Source organism: Scyliorhinus torazame, chromosome 3, assembly GCF_047496885.1.
Source record: "Scyliorhinus torazame isolate Kashiwa2021f chromosome 3, sScyTor2.1, whole genome shotgun sequence".
Lineage (NCBI taxonomy): Eukaryota > Metazoa > Chordata > Chondrichthyes > Carcharhiniformes > Scyliorhinidae > Scyliorhinus > Scyliorhinus torazame.
Window position 1 is genome coordinate 312,902,832 of NC_092709.1, and position 24,059 is coordinate 312,926,890.

Here is a 24,059-nt window from a genome sequence, read left to right on the forward strand (position 1 = left end):
ATGCTTGCCTTCATTGGCCGGGGCATTGAGTATAAGAATTGGCAAGTCATGTTGCAGCTGTATAGAACCTTAGTTAGGCCACACTTGGAGTATAGTGTTCAATTCTGGTCGCCACACTACCAGAAGGATGTGGAGGCTTTAGAGAGGGTGCAGAAGAGATTTACCAGAATGTTGCCTGGTATGGAGGGCATTAGCTATGAGGAGCGGTTGAATAAACTCGGTTTGTTCTCACTGGAACGAAGGAGGTTGAGGGGCGACCTGATAGAGGTCTACAAAATTATGAGGGGCATAGACAGAGTGGATAGTCAGAGGCTTTTCCCCAGGGTAGAGTCTGAAGAGATAGGAGATAGGAGAGGTCTTGAATGAGTATTTTTCTTCTGTATTTACAAATGAGAGGGGCGATATTGTTGGAGAGGACAGTGTGAAACAGATTGGTAAGCTCGAGGAAATACTTATCAGGAAGGAAGATGTGTTGGGCATTTTGAAAAACTTGAGGATAGACAAGTCCCCCGGGCCTGACGGGATATATCCAAGGATTCTATGGGAAGCAAGAGATGAAATTGCAGAGCCGTTGGCAATGATCTTTTCGTCCTCACTGTCAACAGGGGTGGTACCAGGGGATTGGAGAGTGGCGAATGTCGTTCCCCTGTTCAAAAAAGGAACTAGGGATAACCCTGGGAATTACAGGCCAGTTAGTCTTACTTCGGTGGTAGGCAAAGTAATGGAAAGGGTACTGTAGGATAGGATTTCTGAGCATCTGGAAAGACACTGCTTGATTAGGGATAGTCAGCACGGATTTGTGAGGGGTAGGTCTTGCCTTACAAATCTTATTGAATTCTTTGAGGAGGTGACCAAGCATGTGGATGAAGGTAAAGCAGTGGATGTAGTGTACATGGATTTTAGTAAGGCATTTGATAAAGTTCCCCATGGTAGGCTTATGCAGAAAGTAAGGAGGCATGGGATAGTGGGAAATTTGGCCAGTTGGATAACGAACTGGCTAACCGATAGAAGTCAGAGAGTGGTGGTGGATGGCAAATATTCAGCCTGGATCCCAGTTACCAGTGGCGTACCGCAGGGATCAGTTCTGGGTCCTCTGCTGTTTGTGATTTTCATTAATGACTTGGATGAGGGAGTTGAAGGGTGGGTCAGTAAATTTGCAGACGATACGAAGATTGGTGGAGTTGTGGATAGTGAGGAGGGCTGTTGTTGGCTGCAAAGAGACATAGATAGGATGCAGAGCTGGGCTGAGAAGTGGCAGATGGAGTTTAACCCTGAAAAGTGTGAGGTTGTCCATTTTGGAAGGACAAATATGAATGCGGAATATAGGGTTAACGGTAGAGTTCTTGGCAATGTGGAGGAGCAGAGAGATCTTGGGGTCTATGTTCATACATCTTTGAAAGTTGCCACTCAAGTGGATAGAGCTGTGAAGAAGGCCTATGGTGTGCTCGCGTCCATTAACAGAGGGATTGAATTTAAGAGCCGTGAGGTGATGATGCAGCTGTATAAAACTTTGGTAAGGCCACATTTGGAGTACTGTGTACAGTTCTGGTCGCCTCATTTTAGGAAGGATGTGGAAGCTCTGGAAAAGGTGCAAAGAAGATTTACCAGGATGTTGCCTGGAATGGAGAGTAGGTCTTACGAGGAAAGGTTGAGGGTGCTAGGCCTTTTCTCATTAGAGCAGAGAAGGATGAGGGGCGACTTGATAGAGGTTTATAAGATGATCAGGGGAATAGATAGAGTAGACAGTCAAAGACTTTTTCCCCGGGTGGAACACACCATTACAAGGGGACATAAATTTAAGGTGAAAGGTGGAAGATATAGGAGAGATATCAGAAGTAGGTTCTTTACCCAGAGAGTAGTGGGGGCATGGAATGCACTGCCTGTGGAAGTAGTTGAGTCGGAAACATTAGGGACCTTCAAGCAGCTATTGGATAGGTACATGGATGACGGTAAAATGATATAGTGTAGATTTATTTGTTCTTAAGGGCAGCACGGTAGCATTGTGGATAGCGCAATTGCTTCACAGCTCCATGGTCCCAGGTTCGATTCCGGCTTGGGTCATTGTCTGTGCGGAGTCTGCACGTCCTCCCCGTGTCTGCGTGGGTTTCCTCCGGGTGCTCCGGTTTCCTCCCACAGTCCAAAGATGTGCGGGTTAGGTGAATTGGCCAATGATAAATTGCCCTTAATGTCCAAATTGCCCTTGGTGTTGGGTGGAGGTGTTGAGTTTGGGTATGGTGCTCTTTCCAAGAGCCGGTGCAGACTCCAAGGGCCGAATGGCCTCCTTCTGCACTGTAAATTCAATGATAATCTATGATTAATCTAGGACAAGGGTTCGGCGCAACATCGTGGGCCGAAGGGCCCGTTCTGTGCTGTGTTTTCTATGTTCTATGTTCTAGAGGGGTCAATTACTAGGGGGCATAGGTTTAAGGTGAGAGGGGCAAGGTTTAGAGTAGATGTACGAGGCAAGTTTTTGACGCAGAGGGTAGTGGGTGCCTGGAACTCGCTACCGGAGGAGGTGGTGGAAGCAGGGACGATAATGACATTTAAGGGGCATCTTGACAAATACATGAATAGGATGGGAATAGAGGGCTACGGACCCAGGAAGTGTAGAAGATTGTAGTTTAGTCGGGCAGCATGGTCGGCACGGGCTTGGAGGGCCGAAGGGCCTGTTCCTGTGCTGTACATTTCTTTGTTCTTTGTTCTTTGTTCTATGGTGCATCTGTAAAAATTGGTAAGAGTCACTGTTGACATGCCGAATTTCATGAGGAAGTATAGGCGCTGTTGTGCTTTCTTGGTCGTAGTGTCGACATAGATGGATCAGGAGGGCTTGTTCGAGATGTTCACACCTAGGAATATGAAACTGCTAACCATCTCCACCTCGACACCATTGATGCTGACAGGGGTGTGTACGATACTTTGCTTCCTGAAGTTAATGTCCAGCTCTTTAATTTTTGCTGCCAGTGAGGGAGAGATTGTTGTCTTCACACCATGCCACCAGGTTCTATATCTCCCCCCTGTACTCTGACTCATCGTTGTTTGAGATCCGACCCACTACGGTCGTGTCATCAGCAAACTTGTAGACGGAGATGAATCGATCGATTTTAATTAACTCACACTAACATCCTGCCTGTCCACACATTCCATTCCCACTGGGCAGGCTAGGTTAAAATCAGGCCCATTTTCATTTGGAATTTGAAGCATAGAATCCCAACAATGGAGGTGGAGGCAATGGGGCCCATCAGGCCTGCACCAGCCCTCCCGAGCACTCTACCCAGGTCCACTCCCCCGTCCACCCCAACCAATTCACGTAATCCCGTAACTTAACCTGCACACTAAGGGGCAATTTCTCATGGCCGACCCAACTAACCCGCACATCTTCGGACTGTGCGCAGAAACCAGAACACGCAGAAGAAACCCACGCAGACACTGAAGGAACGTGCAAACCCCATGCAGTCACCCAAGGTCGGAATTGAACCCAGTTCCCTGGCGCTGTGAGGCAGCAGTGCTAACCAGTTATAACATATTTGGGGCAGCAAGGTACCATAATGGTTAGCATTGTGGCTTCACAGCGCCAGGGTCCCTTTTCGATTGCCTTCTGGGTCACTGTCTGTGCGAAGTCTGCACGTTCTCCCCGTGTCTGCGTGGGTTTCTTCCAGGTGCTCCCGTTTCCTCCCAAGACGTGCAGGCTAGGGGGATTGGCCATGCTAAATTGCCCTTAGTGTCCAAAAAGGTTCGGAGGGGTTATTGGGTTACGGGGATAGGGTGGAAGTGAGGGCTTAAATGGGTCGGTGCAGACTCGATGGGCCGAATGGCCTTCTTCTGCACTGTATGTTCTATGTTTTATGTTCTAAATCTGGATTATGGTCTTTAGCTCCTAGTCCATCCCAAATGAAGAGCAACAGTTCCCTTTATTAAGCAAATAGCCGCTGAGAAAGGAATTCAGCATCACACGCCACTTCACCAATCCTACAGGCATCCTGTTACACACTTCACAGCTCATGGACGATATTTTATATTTTTAGAAAATTTAAGAAAGTCAAAACATAGTTATAAGTTGCGGCAGACACTTATTTTGACTTTATATAGTGATATGTTACACATTGCAGAATCTAATATTTCCAGAAGTTAATTTATCGTGGTCAAATATAATAAAAAATCCCGTGGATCAAGTTTAGCATTGGAAAGATATTTCAAATGGGTCCTCTGTAAAGTGTTTCGGGTTTTTTTTTTCTGAAGTCATACACACTAGGACAAGGGTCAGGGTAGCTTTAATCATGCTGTTCAATATCAATTTGACAGAGTAAATTAAGGAGAAACTGTCTCTATTGGAAAGTGGCCAGAAGTTGGTGGCCAATTAACCCAATCAACAGGCAGCACGAGCCAATTAACCCAATCGGGCAGCATGATAGCAGAGTGGGTAGCACGCTTGCTTCACAGTGCCAGAGTCACAGGTTTGATTCCCGGCTTGGGTCACTGTCTGTGCGTTCTCCCCGTGTCTGCGTGGATTTCCTCCGCCTGCTCCGGTTTCCTCCCAAAGTCCAAAGATGTGCAGGTTAGGTGGATTGGCCATGCTAAATTGCCCTTCATGTCCAAAAAGTTTAGGTGGGGTTACTCTGGGTTACGGGGATAGGGTGGAGGTGTGGGGCTTAAGTGGGGTGCTCTTTCTAAGGGCCGGTGCAGACTCGATGGGCCGAATGGCCTACTTCTGCACTGTGAATTCTATGTCCTATGTTAATGGCCATTTTAACCAGTCCGTTAGGGGTTAACGAGTCTCAGAGCCACCCCACCATGCAGTGAGTCCACCAGCTACATTGAGGCAGTCTCCCGGTGGTTTCCCAGTCGAGGCATTCCTTTACGGAGATTCCGTGGCAAACTAGGAGACCTCGGTTACAATAATTACCCCCCACAGCTTCGATTCCACCACTGGAGGTTTCACCCTTCCAATTGCTGGGTCCTTCCTGTGCAGCCCTTGCACGATTCACTGAGCAGCCCTTTGATGGTGTCTCAACATGGTTTTAACTCCTTTTCCTTCAGCCTCAGTTGCGACCACATCTATTGGCAGTGCTGCCGAGGTTGCTGAGCTGTTGATCTTCTTAAATGGCTGTTGCTGGTAAAGTCACACCCGGGGGTCCTACTGTCCTGTGCACAGGCCCGGGAGCCACAGCTGGTCTTGATGTCAAGACTCTGACTCATGACATACCAGTAAGGTTCTGGCCTAAGTATTAAATAATCCAGATTGGTGCTCAGTCGTTTGAAATGATGCCCTTTGGAAACCTGTGATGATTTATGGCCCATTGCCCTTACGATTATTAATAATAATAATAACAATAACCTCTTACTGTCACAAGTATAAAAGCCCCTTTTACAACAACTTCAATATATAAGCAGAAATTATTTTAACAAATGTTTTCAAAATTGCAAAACGGTAACACAATTTTTAGACTTGCACAGGTTGACTCCAAGCACTGGTTTTATGCAATTCTTTAAACTGCACCATTGTCATTCTTCAACTTCAGAGTACTCGTTCCAATTTCACTAAAGCAATTTTTCCCATTCCGTACAAAGTATTCTGACAGCTCTTCTATTGCCACGGCCTGTGGTCTAAGGCTGCTTGTGATTTAGAGTCAATGACACAAGCGAGGAGACGACCTCAGCTCTTCAATCACTCAGGGCACCGCAGTAAACTCCTACTGGAACTCCAGTAAGGTTCTAGCAGGGTGGCTGAAAACTTTGGTGTGATCCGGACTCACCGGCTGCTGGACTAGCTTTGGAGTTTCCCAATGGTCTTGGCTGGAGGCATCTCCACCCAGCCCAACCATGGCCACTGAGCAAGCGGGGGTAAGGATGGAGTCTGAGGGTGGGGGGTTCTGAGTGAGGTTCCCCCTTCCTTGTTGTAGGAAGGAGCTGAGATGAGTATGGATGCTGATAAGTGCAGGTCAGGAGGTGTGTTGGCCTCCTGAAGAGAGGAGTTGAGTCAGGAGTTCCAGGCCAGAAGTGTCTTGGATCTTTGAGACAAGAGGCAAGAGCTTCTGGCTGTTCACGCTGATGGTCCTGTTGACGGTGCACCCCCGCTGCTGGTTTTCCGATGGTGTGGGGTGGAATCAATAGGAAATACCATAGACACGGGCCGGACCGGAAGATCCCATCGCTGTCCAATGGGGGGCCCCCACCCGCGGCCGAGAAACACGCCAGAGGGCAGAGAATCTCGCCCAAGGTTGTTAGAAAACAGTCTACTCAGCAAAAGTTTTTATAGGGCTCGCAAAACTTGTCTTCCGCAGGGGACGGGGCAAGGGTCAGTCAGTCCTTCCAACAGAGCAACAAACCTCCAAAACTGTGCGTGCAGCTAGGTGTCTGTGATGTAACCTTAGTGGTTCCTCTGACTGAACCCTCCAAGCAATAAAAGGAAGCACTCCTACCCCGAAGATTCTGGGTTCAAGTCCCACTCTGAGTTTGACCATAGAAATTAAGGCTGGTACTCCTGTATCTGGGGATGTATAGTGAGGGAATGCTGGCTTTCTGGTAGGATATTAATCAGAGGCTGTGTTTGCTGCTCAGTCGGATATTAAAAAAACCCACCCTGTCATTTTGAAGAAGAGCAGTGGAGATATCCCAAGGGCCCTGGTCAATATTTATCCTTCAGTCGACAGATTACCTGGTCATTGTCACATTGCTGTTTGTGGGAGCTGGCTGTGTGCAAACTGACTGCCATGTTTCCCACATAACGACAATAACTACACTCCAAAAGTACTTCACTGACTGTGAAGCACTTTGAGAAGTCTGGTGGTTGTGCTATATAAATGCAAGTCTTTCTTTTATTTAAATACTAGCCAAGTTGTGCACAGCAACAGTAAAAACAATGACTGCATAATCTGTCCTTGGGTCACATTAATTGAGGCACAATCATAGCCCAGATCACCATGAAGAATCCATAGAATTCTTACAGTGCAGAAGAAGGCTAGTCAGCCCATCGAGTCTGCATTGAGCCTCTGAAAGAGGACCCTACCTAGGTCCACTCCCTGCTCTATCCCTGATTGAATGGCGGAGCAGACTTGATGGGCCAAGTGGCCTAATTCTACTCCTATGTCTTATGGTCTTATGGTAACCCCATAACCCACCTAACCTGCACAACTCTGGACACGAAAGGGCAATTTAGCTTGGCCAATCCACCTAATCTGCACATCTTTGGACTGTGGGAGGAAACCGGAGCACCCAGAGGAAACCCACGCAGACACGGAGGAGAAAGTGCAAACTCCACACAGACAGTCACCCAAGGCCGGAATTGAACCCGGGTCCCTAGCGCTGTGAGACAGCAGTACTAACCAGTGTGCCACCATGAACATCCCTGATCCTTTGCAAATTTTGCCATGGGATCTTTTACACCCACACTGGCTTTTAAAGCAGACCAAGGCAGGCCAGCAGCACGGTTCAATTCCCGTACCATTCTCCCCGAACAGGCGCAGGAATGTGGCAACTAGGGGCTTTTCACAGTAACTTCATTTGAAGCCTACTTGTGACAATAAGCGATTTTCAAATTTTTATTTTCTCCCAAGGGTGCAGAGGGGACATTGGTTTAATGTCTAATCTGAAAGACAGTGTTGGCGCTCTCTCAGTATGGCTCTGGATTATAGCTTGGACTTTGTGCTTAAGTTCCTGGAGTGGGGCTTGAACACACAACTTTTAGGGATGGGAGTCACAGCAGCTTCTTAAGTTGCATGTCTTCCACTGACAAACTTGGTTGGCAGTGGGTGGTCAGCTGCACTGGGCACTGGTGGGTATGATCCGAGGATGACTGTCGAGATTAGATCTTGCCCGGGCAGCACGGTGGCACAGTGGTTAGCACAGCTGCCTCATGGCGCCGAGGTCCCAGGTTCGATCCCGTCTCTGGGTCACTGTCTGTGAGGAGTTTGCACATTCTCTCTGTGTCTGCGTGGGTTTCACCCCCACAACCCAAAGATGTGCAGGGTAGGTGGATTGGTCACACTAAATTGCCCCTTAATTGGAATCGGGTACTCTAAATTTATTTTAAAAGAGAGATTACATCTTGAAGCAACTTTGTGACCCATGGGTCTGCATAACGTGTCCTGCATGTATTATAATTACATTTTGGCCTGAATTTTGCATCATCAGGAGCGTGTGATCGGCAGGAACGGAAACAACCGCAAACATCCAAAAGACAAAATATCACGCTGGCTGGCCAACTAAGGGCAGGCCAGTGTGAAACATGCACCCCTCCATTGGAGCAGGGCTGTCGGCAGGGGAGGGAGTGTGGTGAGAGTCAGATCCAATGGGAACCTGCTGGGGGCTGGAGGAGGGGGGGGGGGGGAGGTGAACACGGCTGTGGCAGACAAGTTACAGAGGAGGCACAGGGAGCTAGGCCAGTGATGGCAGCAGCACCCAGACGACACGCCAGGTGTGCGGGAAATCCAGGTGGGTATTCTGCCCACTGCCCCCCCCCCCCCTTCTCGGATGAGCGCCTGCACAATCTTGTGGAGGCGGTGAATGTCAGGTGGGACATCCTGACGCAGCGGGATGGCAAGAGGAGGCAAACTCACCAAATGTGGAAGGCCCAGGCAGAGGTGGCAGCCGAGGTCAGCGGGCATGGTCTGATACACCGCACAATGATACTGTGTCGAGGAAGTTTCAATGATCTTCCACGCTGAGCAAGGGTGAGTACTAGGTTGGCATGGTCCAGTATGGAGAAATCTGGAAGGGTGGCCATTCTTAGCAGTGCTCAGGAGTTTAGGAATCAGAGTTTGGAATGGCACATCTACCTGTGTGTGTTAATGCTGGGAGATGAGATCAGAAGCCCTGGGTCCATCTAACTGTCAGGTGCACAAACAATACCGGAATTTTAACATGGTTTACAAGGGTGATGAGGGAGGAGCGGGGAACGGTGGAGTGAGAGCATGGTATGGTGTTGGAAGTGGAATAATGAATGGACCTTTTTACTGACGGGAGAAGAGAAGCCATAATTCTGCCGAGCGCTCAGTTACTGGTGGTTGGGTGGCCAATCTGCTGATCCCGAGCACATCTGAGATGGTTCCCCATGAGCAAGCACGAAGGAAGAGTTCTTCAGGTGAAGCAATATTTCACTTGCACCTCCTTCAATTTTGCCCCCTGTATTCACTGCCTCCAAAGAGGTCTCCTCTACGCTGGGGGGACTACATGCATGACTGCTTTGTGGGACACCTTCACTCAGCGTGCAAGCGTAACACCAATCATCTTGTCACTTGCCATTAAAACTCAGCACTTTGCTCTCATAACCACGTGTCTGTCCTCGGCCTGCTGCAATGCTCCAGCGAAGCCCAACTCAAACTGGAGGAGCAGCATCGCATCTTCCATTTAGGCACGCTACAGCCCTCAGGACTCAACATGCAGTTCAACAGCTTCAGACTGTGACCTTTCTCCCCCATCTCGTCTACTTTTTAATGTCCCAAACAATTTTTGTCCCGAAGCAAAAAAATCCTCCCCCTCCCCTATCTGTCCCTTGTTCTTAAGTTTTGCCTTCGCTGAGTACTGCACTTTATTTTTATATTAACACATTCTGATATCTTTATGCAACTACCAGGAAGATGGTTGTGGTGGTTGGAGGTCAATCATCTCAGCTCCAGGCCATCACTGCAGGAGTTCCTCAGGGTAGTGTTCTAGGCCCAAAAATCTTCAGCTGCTTCATCAATAACCTCCCTTCCATCATAAGATCAGAAGCGGGGATGTTTGAGGATGACTGCACAATGTTCAGCATCATTCGCGACTCCTCAGATAATGAAGCAGTCCATGTCCAAATGCAGCAAGACCTGGACACTATCCAGACTTGGGCTAACAAGTGACAAGTTTCATTCGCGCCACACAAGTACCAGGCAATGACCATCTCCTATAAGAGAGGATCTAACCATCGCCCCTTGACATTCAATGGCATTACCATCGCTGAATCCCCCACAACCAACATTCTGGGGTTACCATTGATCAGAAACTGAACTGGACTAGCCACATTAATACTGTGGCTATCGGGCAGGTCAAAGAAATGTATCTCTCCCCCTGACCCCCAAAGCCTGTCCACCATCTACAAGGCACAAGCCAGGTGCGTAATGGAATACCCTCTACTTGCCTGGATGAGTGCAGCTCAAACAACACTCAAGAACGTAACTTGTCACTTGTCAACCCAGGCCTGGATATTGTCCAGGTCTTGCTGCATTTGGACATGGACTGCTTCATTATCTGAGGAGTCGCGAATGGTGCTGAACATTATGTAGTCATCCGCAAACATCCCCACTTCTGACCTTATGATGGAAGGGAGGCCATTGATGAAGCAGCTGAAGATGGCTGGGCCTAGGACACTGGCCTGAGGAACTCCTGCGGTAATGTCCTAGGTGTCTGGGTGCAGTCTTCAATGATGTGAGACATTGATTGGGATGCACCACAACTGCAGTCAGTGTTTCCTGCAAGGATCCCTTTGCTGCACAAATGCCTTGGCCAGTGTGTAAATGGTCGAGGAGTGCCCAAGGTTGGTGTGGCAGTTTGAAGCCGGGTGGTAGGGCTGTGGCATCCATGTTTTTTAATGGTGGCATGATAGTTCCATTCCTGCTCCATTGGGCCTCTGCTATTATTCCTTGGCACAGTGGCCTTAGTCATTCAGGCTGGCGTGATGGGAGGTGAGCAGCAGGCTTGGGTTGATGTAAACCTTTGCCAGGAACTTTCTCGGTGCAATCTCCCTCCATATGTGAAGGGGTGGGATGTTGCTGAAAGCTTAGAACAAAATTGCAAACTCTGATGCCCAACCTTTTTAACCAATTAATCAAGGAACTGTAATCCAGTCTTCAGTCGTCTAGGATCCACGTATCAGGCTCTGATTACCAACGGCAACTATCACAAATCAAAATGCTGTATTTCAACTTTAATCATAGCTATTGAGTAGGTTGCCAGATTACGGGCAATCTTGAATTATAGAAATCGCTTAACCATGCCCCAAAGCCATATCTCTGTCTTTAATCTAGGTGACAGTTAACTAGAAATGACGGATGGTGATATCAGCTGAGAAATGATTAAACAATTCAGTTGACATATTCTGTCATCTATTTTGGTGTAGTTTTTAACTGACTGGAGATAATTCCTAGCTCCAGACGCGCTGCAATGAAAACAGGCTAACCTATTAAAGAAAACCTTAAGGCATGGAACAGAATGCCCCAAAATTACAATCGGAAGCATAAAATTAGACAGTTTTTAGGCTAGTTGAAGAGAAGACTAAGGTTTCTAGCCCCAATCTATATTAATCTTTTTTGTGTTCATCCCTAACTTTGTTCTGCAGAATTTTCCTTCATCCTTTACAAATGTTTACTTGAGATTAATAATCTGCGCCGGTGGGAGTATGATAATGGGTCATTTGAACCCATTTGCATCTATTAACGGGCTGGACACTGGACTCTCCATACCTCTGTGATGCTCCAGCTCTTTGGGTTGGGTTTCACTCAGGCATTGGTGCAAGTATTTGCCAGTATGGTCCTGACGCGGCAAATCTCAAGTTGGGTCCCTGCAAGGATGTGTGCTCAGTCCTCTACTGTACACCCTATAAACACATGACTGTGTGGCAAGATTTAACTCCAACTAAATCTATACGTTTGCGGATGATACAACTGTGGTGGGCCGTATCTCAAACAATGACAAATCAGACTGCAGGAGGGAAATAAATCACTTGGTTGCATGGTGTACCGAAAACAACCTCTCTCTAAATGTCGGAAAGACCAAAGAACTGATCATCGAATCCAGGAAGCGTAGCATGACACACATTCCCATCTGCATCAATGGCTCCGAAGTGGAGATAGTCGATAGCTTTAAGGTCCTGGGGGTCACCATCACCAACAGTCTGTCCTGGTCCACTCACGTTGATGCAACAGTCAAGAAATCCCAACAACGTCTCTACTTCCTACGGAAGCTAAAGAAATATGGCATGTCTGCATCAACTCTCACAAACTTCTACAGATGTGCGACAGAGAGCATCCTATCCGGCTGCATCACAGCCCGGTATGGCAACTGCTCGGTCCAAGATTTCAAGAAGCTGCAGAATGTGGTGAACTCAGCCCAACGTATCACACAAGTTTGCCACCCCCACATTGATTCTGTCTACACCTCTCGCTGCCTCAGGAAGGCAGACAGCATTATCAGAGACTCCTCCCACCCAGGCATTGCCTTCTCCCAGACTTTTCCATCAGGCAGAAAGTACAGAAGTCTGAAGACCCGCAAATCCAGACATAGGAACAGCTTCTTCCCCACAGCTACTAGACTCCTCAACGACTACCCCTCGGACTGATCTGTTCCCTGTAAGAACACTATTCACGACGCCCTATGCTGCTCTTGCTCATGTATTTGCTTTGTTTGGCCCCTTGTTCCGCACTGTAACCAATCACTGTTTGTCGATGTAGCATTTGTCAATGTTCCCTGTTGATTAATCTTTTTGTCTACTATGTACGTACTGTGTACGTTCCCTCGGCTACAGAAAAATACTTTTCACTGTACTTCGGTACATGTGACAATAATTCAAATCAAAATCAAAGTCAAGGGGGAAAATATTTAATGCAGATGCCCCCAAAGTCCATCGGGGGACCCCCTTCGTCCCATAATGCAAATCTAGGATTTAAGTGCTTTCACTTCCCTTTTTCTCAGCGAAAAGCACTTGACTGTTTTTGATGTAGTCAAGAGCTGTGAATCATAGCTATATATTTATAAGCATTGTGGTTAGATTCAAAGCAGGGTATTTGCAATGCATTCAACCATGAAGGGGAATGAAAATAAACAATCCAGACACCTGGCTGTCTGGAAGCTTTTACTACTGAAAGCATTTTCTCTTTGAAAGTGAATAGAAGCGTTGCAGATCAAAGGATTTGAGAGTATTTAAAGCTTTGGGATGTGGTTTTAGCTTTCTATGAAGTAACAACTACTGCTTTCTACACTTCTGTCTGAGGCAGCAGGTGTAAGGGACAGGTGGGTGAAAAAACAGTGATATTTCACTGTTTCTGCCTGAACTTCTCTTTAGCTTCCAGACAGGGGTGAATGATAGATGGGGGAGGTGGTTCTCTGATCTCTTCTGGGGATCTCTGATGGGGGTCACTGGTGGGGGGGGTCTCTAATGAGGGGGTCTAATAGGGGGGTCGGTAGGAGAGGATCAGGTCACTCATGTGTACGTGGTGCGGCGGGGGGGAGGGTCATCCAATAATTCTAGTGTTGTGGGGTGGGGGAGCCCATTGCTGGACTTCGCTATCGGGCCACCCACTCAAAATGGCAGCCCAATTGCAGGATTCAGAACAGAATTCCTCCCCCCCACCCCCACCCACCCCCCACCCCGCACCATGTATAAACCTGCATTGCAAGGGAGGTGTCCTTCCTCCTTTGTAGTCATGAGGCAGGGAGCTAAAATGGCCTCTAGCCAGTGACGACATGAATGCTTCCCACAACCCTGAGTTAAAGTGAGGAACTTTTGGATCAGTTTGTTCAGAGTAGGAATCCAGTTGCATGACTCTGGGGTCTGATTGGTGGAGAGTGGCTCGTTTGATAAACAACAGGCTCATAATATCCTCCCAGAAATGTTTTACATTTCTCTAATGTGACTCTTCCCCAGAGTTTAAACGACTGAATTGATAATGAAGGGTTTCCTGTGCAATCTGCCACAGATGGCCAACAGCGTAAACAGCTTATTCATTTTTTAAAACATTTATATTTGGTAAAGTTCAGAGACACTGAAAGTCTGATCCTGATCAATAACTGTATATCACTGGAAAAATTCAAGAGGTCAATATTTGTCAGGTTTGACAATTTAAAGAAGCTGGCTGTCTGTCCCCGGAGCACAATTATATTCAGAACGGAGAAAGAAAAATACCCATCAATTTGGGCCTTTCATCTGACAGATTCATGATGACATCAGTTCTGATCACGCAAAAGAAGATTTGTCCTGCTGTGCTGCCTAAGTGGTATCTCCCTATCATGTTTTGTGCACGCTTTTCAGAGGAGGAGCAGAGTGGTTGCTGGAAATACCAATAAAATATCCGAGAGGCTTTCTCCCAGGTAGATTTCGGAGGCGGGGGAGTTCATAGAATCATAGAATTTACAGTGCAAAATGAGGCCATTCAGCCCATCGAGTCTGCACCGACCCTTGCAAAGAGCACCCTCCACCCTATCCCTATACTTCCTCAGGAAACTAAGGAAATTCGGCATGTCCACATTAACTCTTACTAACTTTTACAGATGCACCATAGAAAGCATCCTATCAGGCTGCATCACAGCCTGGTATGGCAACTGCTCGGCCCAAGACTGTAAGAAACTTCAGAGAGTCGTGAACACCGCCCAGTCCATCACACAAACCTGCCTCCCATCCATTGACTCCATCTACACCTCCCACTGCCTGGGGAAACTGGGTAGCATAATCAAAGATCCCTCCCACCCGGCTCACTCACTTTTCCAACTTCTTCCATCGGGCAGGAGATACAGAAGTCTGAGAACACGCACAAACAGACTCAAAAACAGCTTCTTCCCCACTGTTACCAGACTCCTAAACGACCCTCTTATGGACTGACCTCATTAACACTACACCCTGTATGCTTCATCTGATGCCGGTGTTTATGTAGTTACATTGTGTACCTTGTGTTGCCCTGTTATGTATTTTCTTTTATTTCCTTTTCTTTTCATGTACTTAATGATCTGTTGAGCTGCTCGCAGAAAAATACTTTTCACTGTACTTTGATGCACGTGACAATAAACAAAATCCAATCTAATCAGAACAGGCTGAAGAACTTCACAACTCAGAAATTTGAAAATGCGGACAATGCTTCTTGCTGAAGGAGAAAGATGAATCATCGGCTGTCCTCTCAAATTCCTTGTTTTCACATTGTAGATCTAGCTTCCCGTTCTTGCTGGTCTCCTGAAGCAATGCAAGCCCATGATTACTTGGTAGCACAGCTTACCTAATCCTTCAACAGCACTGAGCTGGCCTGGGAAAAGAAGAAAAATAAACAGGGAAAAATGGCAGGAAGAGACATTTTAACTGTTATAGGGAATGAGTGTTTCAAATGATTAGGGGTTCTCCGGCTGCCAGTAGTGATATTGGTTCTATATTTTTATTCAACACAGTCAATCAGCTCAGTGCTAGCGATAGTAAGCCTTAGAGAGCGTCAGGCTACCCAATCTCTCCCAGTCAGCCCAATCTCTCCTCATACGACAATCCTGCCGTCCCAGGAACCAGTCTGTTACAATACACAGTAGGATACAAAGATCCTTGAATAAAGGGTATCGGACATTTTATACTGCAATTTTATACTGTACCAACAGTGTCGCAATAAATGTCAGCCCTCAGACCAAGTATTGCAGACATTTGACACTGGGCTTGAATTCAACTTCGAATTTTCCTTATTCATGAATCCCAAGACCTAACCTTAACCCAAATGTCCCATTAGCCAAGCGCAATCCTTTCTTCACATAATATTAGTACATAATCCAGGGGTCGCTAAGTGACAATTAACCTTGGAATAACAGGCTGGACCTTCACTTTCTAGGCTCAGAGATCAATCATACTGTTTGTGTTGTCACTCCAGTTCAGGTCAGCTAACATAGATTGAGGATCACACCTCCATTTGTCTCGTCTGCAGCTCAGTGGTACATTACAGGCAAGGCTACTAGGGGAGGCTTTTGTAGATTCGATTGTCAACTGGCTTCCAGGTCCCATTCCTGCAGGGTTATGCGGTTCGATCAACGTGACCAAGCAACCAAAAGATAGAACTTGCTGGATAAATAGACAACATGACAATTCCGCGTAGCAGCCCAGCTGTTGGCTGGCTCGAAGTGATGTTTTCCTCCCTTTGTGCAGGAGCCCATCAGTTGTTACAAGGGCAGCTGATTGAAATAACAAACATTGAGGGCTCGTGCAGCTTCTGATAGCAGTGAAATTCTTTACCATTCCATAGGAGGGAGGACAAAGCATTTTGGCCTCTCCTGCATCCGAAGCCAAGTGAGTTCCAGAAAGTTCAGGTCAGAAGGAAAAAATGCTGCCCATTGCTCTGGGAATTCCTCCCGTAGTTTTGTGTGGAAACAATTCCGTAGGTTGCACAATGAAATCCTTGCGAGCTGTTTGGAAACACAACAATTATTTTCAGGCTTATTTGGATATTAATGTTTCAAACGCTAAGTGTTTTTGCATTGTTTCCCTTCCTTCTGGAGTTCTGTTCCAGCAAGCTCTCAATTTGAAAGGAGAGTACGCTTTTCTTGCACTGGGATTCTCCAGTTTCATCAGTTGGCTGAATGTTTGTAACCTATACTTTAAGGTCTGAGATAACAATTTCCATGATTTTCTTTTTCGAAGAATGAATAAGTCAAGCTGCGACTTTGCTCTATTATTTAACTCCGTTTTTTAAAAAATTCTGGGGCTTAGCCATGAAAGGGGGCAATAAAAATGACTGGCTCTGCAATGCTGAATTGACAAATTATCACAATCTTTTGTGAGGTGTTAAAATGTCTCACAGTCGTACTATTTTAAACAGCTATGTGCACTGGTAAGTTATACAATGATAGAATTCTATGGGTCAGTACAGTAGCGTGATGGTGATGTTGGTGGATGAGAAATCCAGAGGCCTGGACCGATGCTTCAGAGACATGGGGTGCGATCGAATGGCCTCATCATGTCTGGCTTGGTTATTTAGAAGCCTTTCGCGAGGCTCATTTAAATAGATCGCCGCCCGATTCCCCCGAGGCCCGGGAACGAACGCCTGACCCTGGGAGACCTTGCCATGGCATTGTTTAGGACTCTTGGACCAGGCATAATGGCATCTGGGGAGGGGGGATCGCCCAGGCTATCGGTAGCCTTCCGATGGTAGGACTTTGGGCAGGGTTGTGCCCTGGCACTCCTGCTGCCACCCAGGCATTTTGGCACTGCCAGCCTGGTACTGTGGCACTGCCACCTGGGCACCCTGTTATGTGGGCACCCTGCCAGGGAGCTTGGGTGGTACTTGCAGGCAGGCAGGAGCACTGCCAATGTGCCAGGTAGGCAGTGCCAAGGTGCACAGATGCCAAGTTGCCAGTGCCAGGAACCTCCGGTCGGCGACGCCAAAATTGCATTCGCTGACCGGCCGGAGAATCACCGTTTGCAACGGAACCGGGGGGCGGCGCCGCTTTCGCGATGCTCTACCCCCTCCTAAGCGGCATACTCTAAGATGCTCCACCCCCGACTAGCCGGTTTCCCGACGGCGTGGGTCTCTCATTCTATTTTTTGTCGGGAACTTGACGTAGCAGCTGTGGTCTCAGTCTAAGGCCGTCACTGTCGGGGAGAGCTGAGCCACGGGCCGGGGGGACTTTGGCAGGGGCTGGGGGGCACTGTTGTGGGGTGGTCTGGGGGTCGCGAGCCTGGCAAAAGGATGGGCACTATTTGGTAGGCCGGGTCTGCGCACGTCTACCGTCATATTGCCCACCGCGGCCGCTGCAGGCTGCCGCCGTGCGCATGTACGGCCATGGACCTGGCAATTCTCCGGCCGTACTGGCAGCTAGAGCCAGGTGCTCTGCACTGCCTGCCTGCGAGCGCCCCACAAAACGGAGGATCGGTGGCCATTTTGCGCCGATTCTTTGGTCATAAAGCGCCATTGTTCCCACGCTGGCGTCAGGACATAGCCTGAAAATCGGAGAATCCAGCCCTGGAGTTATAGAGCGTTTGATTGCAGTGGTTATGTTTTTAAACAAGGATTTTATTTTGTAAAGGCCTGGGAGTTTTTAGGAGAGAAATTGCCCAAAGGAATATGGTTTTCAGTCTGAACTAATGCACTGTGGTTTGATTGGGGAAAGTCCCTGGGGAGTTATGGTACTTTCAGTCTGTGCAGCAAATTTGTTTTTTAGCTTAGGGAGATGTTATAATTGTTGGGTGGAGCCAAGGAATGCGGTGAGGGGCAGTTTTGGAGAATGCTTTGCAGAGAGAAGAGGCAAAGTCTGATCTGCCTGACACTGAGTCCACAATTCTCTCACAGTAGGATAATTATAAAAGAGAAATAATATGCAAGGCAGAGTAGTCTTATCTGGGGACAAGGAAGCTGAAACATGCCAGTTGAACCAGCTTTTTGAAGATATTCAGCCAGAGTCTGAACGGGTTCTAACAGGAGCCAAATCTGTTCTGGAAAGCAAGTATTACTCGATTTTAAGGTAGATTTGAAAGTTGCATGTTTATTTTCTTCTTGCTGAATGGTAAATTGAGCAGTAGTGTTTAAGGGGTAATTATAAGCTGTTCTTTTCGGGTGTGAAGTTGAAAAGTTTAATATATTCATAATAAAGTTTTGGTTTAAGAATAACAAATCCCTATTTATCATACAATCACTTCCGGAGTGAATCATTCTTTCACACAGTCTTACAAATAAATTAAATATTGGGGTTCCGGCTCAGAATCCGAGCCGCGTTGGGGTCTGGACTGGGATCGTAATAGCGCCCAAAACGTGACTCTGTTTTTTGGGCAATAAATCCCATCACCTGCATCTGGGAATTTAAATTCAATAAATTAATCTGGAATAAGAATCTCGATTCAGCAGTCATGAACATGAAAGTGCCAGATTGTCATTAGAAACTCATCTGGTTTGTTTTTAGGAGGAGATCTGTCATCCTTACATGAGCTTCAATGACTCCAGACTCCCAGAAATGTGGTGCCCCATCACTGCCCTCTGAAATGGCTGAGCAAGCAGCTTAGCTGTATCTAACTACAATTGGTAAGTCTAATTGCAATAAAACTGGAGCAGGAGATTTAGAGGGGATTTGGGGGAAACCTTTTTCACCCAGAGGGCAGTGGGAACCTGGAGCTCACTGCCTGAAAGGGTGGTAGACGCGGGAATCCTCACAATATTTAAGAAGCATTTACAATGCCATAACATACAAGACCATGGACAAGTGCTGGAAAATGGGATTAGAAGAGAAAGGTGCTTGATGCCTGGCACAGATATGATGGGTCACAGGGTCTTTTTCTATGCTGTCTATGTCTATGACTATGAGGCACCAGACAGAACAAGGGTGCACCCATCCCAATCAACCTTGCAATGCCCTCCTCATTGACATCCGGAAACTTGTGATATGATTGGGAGAGCTGCCTCCCAGACGAGTCAGGCGATAACCTGACATATTCATACTTATAGCATCATACCATACAACCAATGTCCCAGACACCTCCACAACCATCCCCAGGTAGGAGGAGGAGGCTGCACAAATATCCTCATCCTCAATGATGGGGGAACCCAGCACATCAGTGCAAAGGATAAGACTGTAGCATTTGTAATCATCTTCAGCCAGAGGTGCTGAGTGGATGATGCATCTCGGTCTCCTCCTAAGGTTCACAATATCACCGATGCCAGTCTTCAGCTAATTCACTTTGTTCAACATAATATAAAGAAATGGCTGAAGGCACTGGATACGGCAAAGACTATGGGTCCTGCCAACATTCCAGCAATAGTACTGGAGACTTGTGTTCCAGAACTTGCCATGACCCCAGCCAAGCTGTTCCAGGGCTGATAAAACGTGACATTACAGTACAGCTATAACACTACCCAGCAATGTGGAAAATTGCCCAACGATGTCCTGTCCACAAAAAACAGGATCAAGCAACCAGGCCAATTACCAACACATCAGTTTACTCTCGATCATCAGTGTCGTGATGGAGGGGATCATCAACAGTACCATCAAGCAGAAGCTAGATAGCAATAACCTGCTCCAAAATACTCACTTTGGGTTCTGCCAGGGTCTCTCAGCAACTGACCGTACATTGGCAAAAGAGCTGAACTTGGTGGGCGGCTCGTTAACACAGTTGAATAAACTAGGTTTGTTCTCACTGGAACGACGGAGGTTGAGGAGCGACCTGATAGAGGTCTACAAAATTATGAGGGGCATAGACAGAGTGGATAGTCAGAGGCTTTTCCCCAGGGTAGAGGGGTCAATGACTAGGGGGCATAGGTTTAAGGTGAGAGGGGCAAGGTTTAGAGTAGATGTACGAGGCAAGTTTTTTACGCAGAGGGTAGTGGGTGCCTGGAACTCGCTACCGAAGGAGGTGGTGGAAGCAGGGACGATAGTGACATTTAAGGGGCATCTTGACAAATACATGAATAGGATGGGAATAGAGGGATACGGACCCAGGAAGTGTGGAAGATTTTAGTTTAGACAGGAGGCATGGTCGGCGCAGGCTTGGAGGGCCGAAGGGCCTGTTCCTGTGCTGTACTTTTCTTTGTTCTTTGTTCACAGTGGTTAGCACTGTTGCTTCACAGCACCAGGGACCGGGTTCAATTCCCAGCTTGGGTCACTGCCTGTGCGGAGTCTGCACGCTCTTCCCGCATCTGCCTGGGTTTCCTCCAGGTGTTCCGCTTTTCTCCCAGAAGTTCTGAAAGATGTGCCGTTAGGTGAATTGGAAATTCAGAATTCTCCCTCAGGCGCTGGAGTGCTGCGATGAGGGAATTTTCACAGTAACTTCATTGCAGTTCTAATGTAGTCCTACTTGTAACATTAATAAAGATTATTATCATTAGATGAGAGTGGCTGTCCTTGATATCCAGGCATCATTTGACCAATTGTAGGATGCCTAGAAAGCCTGGTCAATGGGAATCAGAGGTAAAATTCTCCACAAGTTGGAATCACAACTAGCATAAAGGAAGATTGGAGGTCGATCAGCTCAGTCTCAGGACTTTGCTGCAGTAGTTCCTCAGGGCAGTGTCCTAGGCTCAACCATTTTCACATGCTTCATCAATGACCTTCCCTCCATTAAAAGGTCTGAAGGGGGAATGTTCACTGATGATTGTACAATGTTCATCGTGTCTCCTCAGATTCAGAAGCAGTTCATGTCTATATGCAGCAAACCTGGACAACAATCAGACTTGGGCTGATAAGTGGAAGTGATATTTGTATGACATAAGTGCCAGGCAATGACCATCTCCAACAAGAGAGAATCTAACCATCTCCTCTTCACATTAATGACATTACCACACAGTCAACATCCTGGGTGTTACCATGGCCAGAAACTGAACTGGACTAGCCACATCAATACTGTGGCTACAAAAGTAAGTCAGAATCTGGGAACTCTGTTGTGACTCACATCCTGACTCCCTAAAGGCTGTCCACCATATGCAAGGCACAAGTCAGGAGTGTGATGGAATAGCCTCCACTTGCCTGGCTGAGTGCAGCTCTAACAACACTCAAAAAGCACTACACCATCCAGGACAAAGCAGCCCGCTTGATTGCTCCCCCTTCCACAAATATTCAAACCCTTCACCACAGACGAACAACGGCAAAAGTGTGCACCATCCACAAGATGCACAGCAGTAACTCACCAAGGTTCCTTCGACAGCACCTTCCAAACCCACGACCTTTACCATCTAGAAGGACAAGAGCAGCAGATACCTGGGAACCCCGCCACCTGGAGGTTCCCCTCCAAGTCACTCACCACCCCGAACTTGGAAATATATCGCCGTTCCTTCACTATCGCTGGTGCAAAACATTGGAACTTCCTCCCTAACAGCACAGTGGGTGTACCTACACCTCAAGGACTGCAGCAGTTCAGGAAGGCAACTCACCACCACCTTCTGAAGGGCAATAAATGCTGGCTTGACCAGCGACGTCCACAAACAGTAATTTAATTTTTTTAAATAGGATGTGACTGGACAATTGGCTTGGTGTGCGGCTATTGTTGGAGCACAAGTCTTCAGTATTATTGCTGCATTGCCATCGTGATGCTGGTGACTTCAGGAGGAGGTCAAGATGGGTCATCCAGTCTTTCCTTCTGGCTAAAGGTGATTAAAAAGCCTTCAGCCTTGTCTTTGGTATTGGTGTGCTGCGCTCCACCATCATTCAGCATTCGTTGTTTAATTGTCCACCGCATAAACAACTGGATTTGGCAGGACTGCAGAGCTTTATACTGATCTGTTGGTTATGGGATCACTTAGCTCTGTCCATCATACGCTGCCTCCCCTGTTTAGCATGCATGTAGTCCTGTGTTGTAGTGTCACCAGCTTGGCTGCTCTTCGGTATGCCTGGTGCTGCTGAGAGCTTGCTCTGCTACACTCAACATTGAACTAGTGACAGCCCCTTGGCTTGATGGCTATGGTAAAGAACCAATCCATGACTTGACCTACTCCTCGTCCTGATGCTTGATTTCTGTTCAGAATAATTCAGTTAAAATTCATTGGCTTCATGGGGGTCACGGTAGCACAGTGGTTAGTACTGTTGCTTCCCAGCACTACGGACCTGGGTTCGATTCCCGGCTTTGGTCACTATCTGTGCAGAGTCTGCACGTTCTCCGTGGTTACCTCTGGGTGCTCCGGTTTCCTCCCACAAATCCCGACAGAATTTTCACCGTAACGTCATTGCAGTGTCAATGTAAGTTTACTTGTAACACAAATAAAGATTATTATTATTCTAAGGGCCATATAATGCTACTTTGATCTTCGTTAAGTGGTAATAAGAATGCAGTTGCAAATAGTACATAGAAATAGCCTTTACATCCTTTGAGTGTAAATGAGCATTACAGAATCCCAATTACTTCAGAAAACATCTGGAATTTTATGAATGAGAAACACACTATATAACATTTCTGTATAAACAGCAATTTCTAAAAATGAAAATTTGAGGCTGTTGTTCTGAATTTACTTTGTTATTTTTTAAGATTCCAGCACGTTTCAGAAATATATGAGACTCCACCAGAGATTTCTCTCTGATTACATGTTACTGTTAGGCATTTAAATTGCCCAATTTAACCAGATGCTTGTTCCAACTGAAAAGAATAGAAGAACTGGCATCTGTCATGGATAAATATTGGGCATATTTTATTCCAACGCGAGAGGACAACCACCAAGCTCCCAGGGTCAGATTTTGTGCTTTCTCTAATCATTGCAATGTTGGGTTCTTTAGCCTCTCGTTGGAATTTTACTGGTCCACTGGCAAGGAGGCAGGGTGATATGGGGAAAGGGCAGTAAAATACCTCTACCACCCAGAAACACAAGGGCAACAGATGTATGGGAACATCATCACCTGCAAGCTCTCCTTTGAGCCACTCCCCTTCCTGACTTAGAACTATACTGGTATTCCTTCAATGTCACCAGGTCAAACACCTGCAACTCCCTCTCTAACATTGGAAGGTACATTGAACATTGCCATAGTCCCCGAGGACCATAGGCTACCGTGTCCTTTTGAGAGAGAGCAGACTAGTGGTGATTTAACTTGAGGGTCACCACATCTCAGGCGAGGGGCAAGGTTGAGAAAGCAGGTCTTCATGGATACCTCAGCTGGTACACGAGTTGAACCCGTGCTGTTGGTGTCGCTCCGCATTACAAAGTAGCCATCCCTAACAGCGCTGTAGGTGTACCTGCACCACAAGTACTGTAGCGGCTCAAGATGGTATCTCAGCACCAACTTCTCAAGGTCAATTAGAGACAGGCAATAAACGTGCCAGCTGTTATAACCCGCACAAGACCTCTAGTATTGGAGCAATTAGTCTCCCCGTGAGCCTCATTGAGTATGAGCTCCCCCACTGAGGAGCTGGGTGCACATGGACAGGATGATGAACTTTGATATAAAGGTTGGCCAGACGTGGAATCGACAGCTCAGACCAGGCTGGAATGTGAAGAGCATTGTACATATTATTACTTTGCAACAAAACTAGTTTCTCGTTATCCACTCGCCTTGGGCTCGCCTGTGGTCACTAAACAAGAATAAAAGTGGAGCTACAGTCGACGCTGCTGACCATTGGATGGACAACCACCTCCTCTGCATTACCAGACTAAGGTTGGAATTTATTTTCACAATGCCGCTATTCGGAAGACTGTACGCGTTTGATGCGAGCATCGAGGAATGGATGCAGTACGCTGAACGTATGCATTACTTTTATTGGGCAAATACTGTTGTGTTCTTTACTATTTAAAGTTGTCCACCTCTGGCAGCATGTTGTTCTCTATTTTGCTTGAACTCGGTGGCTTGGATGCGTAGTGTTAAATAAAGAACTCAAAGCTTTGTTAACAAACAAAATTATACATTTATTACACTAGTAACTAAGATTCGTTCACATTCCTAAAGTAAAAGGTTTCTATATT

General features: G+C 46.9%; 1 long non-coding RNA gene across 1 annotated transcript in view; it reads left to right on the forward strand.

The window, feature by feature from the left end:
* LOC140409622 (uncharacterized) overlaps positions 1-22,388 on the forward strand; it is a 40,379-nt gene extending 17,991 nt beyond the window's left edge. The window contains exons 2-3 of the long non-coding RNA XR_011940438.1: positions 18,592-18,710; positions 20,802-22,388. This is a non-coding gene — a long non-coding RNA (uncharacterized lncRNA). The remainder of the gene's footprint in view (positions 1-18,591; positions 18,711-20,801) is intronic.
* The last annotated feature ends 1,671 nt before the right edge of the window (positions 22,389-24,059 follow it).